Raw genomic sequence first — 4,260 nt, 5'->3', positions numbered from 1 at the left:
TAAATTCAGAATTACCCAACTAGCATGACTCTAATATCACTACCTCCATATCTCAAAACAATTATCAAGTATCAAATTGATCATAGCATCCAATTCACTTTCTATGATAGTTTTTATTATACCCAATTTGGACGCCCATCATTTTAGGACCAATTTTATAACCATAGAAAATACCATGCTGTTTTAAGAGACTCTCAAAATAATATAAGTGAAGCATGAGAGATCAACAATTTCTTCAAAATTAAGCCACCGCCGTGCTCTAAAAGATATAAGTGAAGCACTAGAGCAAAAATTATCTAGCTCAAAAGATATAAGTGAAGCACATAGAGTATTCTAATAAATTTCTAATCAAGTATTTCTCTCCCAGTAGGTGTGTACAGCAAGGATGATTGTGTTAAACTAAAAAGCAAAGACCAATATCATACACGACGCTCCAAGCAAAACACATATCATGTGGCGAATAAAAATATAGCTCCAAGTAAAGTTACCAATGAACAAAGACAAAAGAGGGGATGCCTTCCCGGGGCATCCCCAAGCTTAGGCTTTTGGCTATTCTTGAATATCTTCGGGTTCCATGGGCATCCCCAAGCTTAGGCTCTTTCCACTCCTTATTCCATAGCCCATCAAATCTTTACCCAAAACTTGAAAACTTCACAACACAAAACTCAACAGGAAATCTCATAAGCTCTGTTAGTGAAAAGAAAGAAAACCACCACATAAGTTACTATAATGAACTCATTCTTTATTTATATTGGTGTTAAACCTACTGTATTCCAAGTACTCTATGGTTCATACCCTTACATACTAGCCATAGATGCATCAAAATAAGCAAACAACACACGAAAGGCAGAATCTGTCAAAAATAGAACAGTCTGTAGCAATCTGTAACTTTCGGTTACTTCTGGAACTCCAAAAATCCTACCAAAATAGTACGTCTTAGGTAATTTGTCTATTGATCTATATCAAAAAACAATCAACGCAAAAACACGTTTTTGTGATTTATTGAATTTTTTCTCGTGAGCGCAAAGTTTCTGTTTTTCAGCATAATCAAATTAACTATCACCATAGGTTATCCTATAGGTTTTACTTGGCACAAACACTAAATAAAACATGAAAACACATCTAAACAGAAAGTAGATGCAAAATTTATTACTAAACAGGAACAAAACAAAAAACAAAAATAAAATTGGGTTACCTCCCAACTAGCGCTATTGTTTAACGCCCCAAGCTAGGCATAAAAGCGAGGATAGATCAAACTAGTGCCATCTTTGACACTTGATTCATAAGTAGCGCACTTATATTTTTTAGGAGTTTCTTTCTTTTTAGCAATGATTAAGCTCCTAGGCAAGAAATCAAGACATTTATTTGAAGCAAAAGGTTCCTTTATGATAGTGGAAAAATTAGGGTGAACACTTATGGATTTGAGATGCGCATTTTCCTTACTAGAAGATTCACCCTTATTTTTAGGAACATACATTAATTTGCCAAATTTAATAGGAGGAGTTGGAGTAGTTTTCATAGAGGAAAAGGCAGACCCTAAATTAGTAATTATATCCTCAAGTTTACCAATTCTTGTAGAATCTTGTTCTATTCTTTCACTAACTATAGGTTCCTTTTCTTTAAGATTTTTCAGAGTAGTCCCAACCTTAGATCCATATTGGGTAATTTGGTTGTGGATCTTTTTATTCAAATTTTCAATTAACTCAACAGTGGCAATTTTATTTTCAATAATTTCAAGGCTTTGCATCACATGTTCTAAAGTTAAAATAGTTCCATTAACCAAAAGAGGTGGTGGGCCAAACAAATCTAACATAGCATTATAAGCATCAAACGTATGGCTACTAAAGAAATCCCCTCCGGTAATGGTATCAAGAATGCATCTATTCCAAGGAGTAATGCCTACATAAAAATTGCGAAGAAGTACGGAAGTAGAAAGCTTCCTAGTAGATTTATTTTGAGCATTGCAAATTCTATGCCAAGCATCTTTTAAATTTTCTCCCTCCCTTTGTTTAAAATTAAGAATTTCATGTTCGGGAGTAACAACAAGGATAGGAGGACTAGCCATTAAGACTGGATAAACGATCTAACACACGAGCAAACAAAAGGGCAATAGAAAGAGAGAGAGAGAGAGAGAGAGAGAGGATTGGGAAAGAGAGGGCGAATAAAACGGCAAGGGTGAAGTGGGGGAGAGAAAAACGAGAGGCAAATGGAAAATAATGTAAATGCAAGGGAGATGAGTTTGTGATGGGTACTTGGTATGTCTTACCTTGAGAGAAGACCTCCCCGGCAACAGTGCGAGAAATCCTTCTTGCTACGTCTTGAGCTTGCGTTGGTTTTCCTTGAAGAGGAAAGGGTGATGCAACACAGTAGCATAAGTATTTCCCTCGGTTTTTGAAAACCAAGATATCAATCCAGTAGGAGGCTCCTCACAAGTCCCACACACCTACACAAACAAACAAAGCACTCGCAACCAACGCAATAAAGGGGTTGTCAATCCCTTCACGGCCACTTGCGAAAGTGAGATCTGATAGAGATAATATGATAAGATAAATATATTTTTGGTATTTTATTATATAGATTGGAAAAGTAAAGATGCAAATAAAAGTAAATTGAAATCTTATATGATAAGAGATAGACCCGGGGGCCATAGGTTTCACTAGTGGCTTCTCTCAAGATAGCATAAGTATTATGATGGGTGAACAAATTACTGTCCAGCAATTGATAGAAAAGTGAATAATTATGAGATTATCTAGGCATGATCATGTATATAGGCATCACGTCCGTGACAAAGTAGACCGACTCCTTCCTACATCTACTACTATTACTCCACACATCGACCGCTATCCAACATGCATCTAGAGTATTAAGTTCATAAGAACAGAGTAACACATTAATAAAGATGACATGATGTAGAGGGATAAACTCATGCAATATGATATAAACCCCATCTTTTTATCCTCGATGGAAAAAATACAATACGTGCCTTGCTGCCCCTGCTGTCACTGGGAAAGGACACCGCAAGATTGAATCCAAAGCTAAGCACTTCTCCCATGGCAAGAAAGATCAATATAGTAGGCCAAACCAAACCGATAATTCGAAGAAACTTGCAAACATAACTTAATCATACATAAAAGAATTCAGAGGAGATTAAAATATTTCTCATAGATAAACTTGATCATAAACCCACAATTCATCGGATCTCGACAAACACACCACAAAAAGAGTTACATCAAATAGATCTCCAAGAAGAGGGAGGAGAACTTTGTATTGAGATCCAAAAAGAGAGAAGAAGCCATCTAGCTAATAACTATGGACCCAAAGCTCTGTGGTAAACTACTCACAACTCATCAGAGAGGCTATGGTGTTGATGTAGAAGCCCTCCATGGTCGATTCCCCCTCCGGCAGAGTGCTGGCGAAGGCTCCAAGATGGGATCTCGCGGATACAGAAGGTTACAATGGTGGAAATAGCCTTTCGTGGTCGCCTCTGATGTTTTCGGGGTACGTGGGTATATATAGGAGGAAGAAGTACATCGGTGGATGCCCGAGGGGCCCACAAGATTAGGGGGCGCGCCTAGTAGGTGGGTGCGCCCTCCACCCTCGTGGCCGCCTCAGGAGCTTCTTGACTTGCACTCCAAGTCCTTTGGATTACATTCGTTCCAACAATCACGCTCCCGAAGGTTTCATTCTGTTTGGACTCCGTTTGATATTCCTTTTCTTCGAAACTCTGAAATAGGCAAAAAAAAAACAGCAATACGGGCTGGACCTCCAGTTAGTAGGTTAGTCCCAAAAATGATATAAAAAGTGTAAAGTAAAGCCCATAAACATCCAAAACAGGTAATATAATAGCATGGAACAATAAAAAATTGTAGATACATTGGAGACGTATTAGTCCGCTGCCATTGAATGAAAAGATGGCCGCATGGGCCGAGCTCCATAGATTGTCCGGGCTTGCTATGAGGTCTGTCGTGGATCATCTTTGGCCGAAGGGACCAAGGCCGGACAGTTATTTTGGTTTAGTGCAACAATTCCTTGTTGCTGTGTCGTATATCAACGCTGTGAAGAGGTCGGCGTGCATAGAGGGTGCGTGGATGGCTCTTGCCCGTGTTAAAACATATTGGGCAGGGATGGAGGCCACCAGTATTGCAACCCGGGGTCCCGCGGGAGGCCAGGACCTGGCCGAGCACTATTTTTAAGAAGTCCTAGAAGGCGCCCGTTTAATAGAGGCTCAGTGCTCGAAGAGTATCATGTTCGAGTGACATG

Source organism: Triticum aestivum, chromosome 4B (genome assembly GCF_018294505.1).
Source record: "Triticum aestivum cultivar Chinese Spring chromosome 4B, IWGSC CS RefSeq v2.1, whole genome shotgun sequence".
NCBI classification, from domain to species: domain Eukaryota; kingdom Viridiplantae; phylum Streptophyta; class Magnoliopsida; order Poales; family Poaceae; genus Triticum; species Triticum aestivum.
This window is presented reverse-complemented; position numbering follows the sequence as displayed.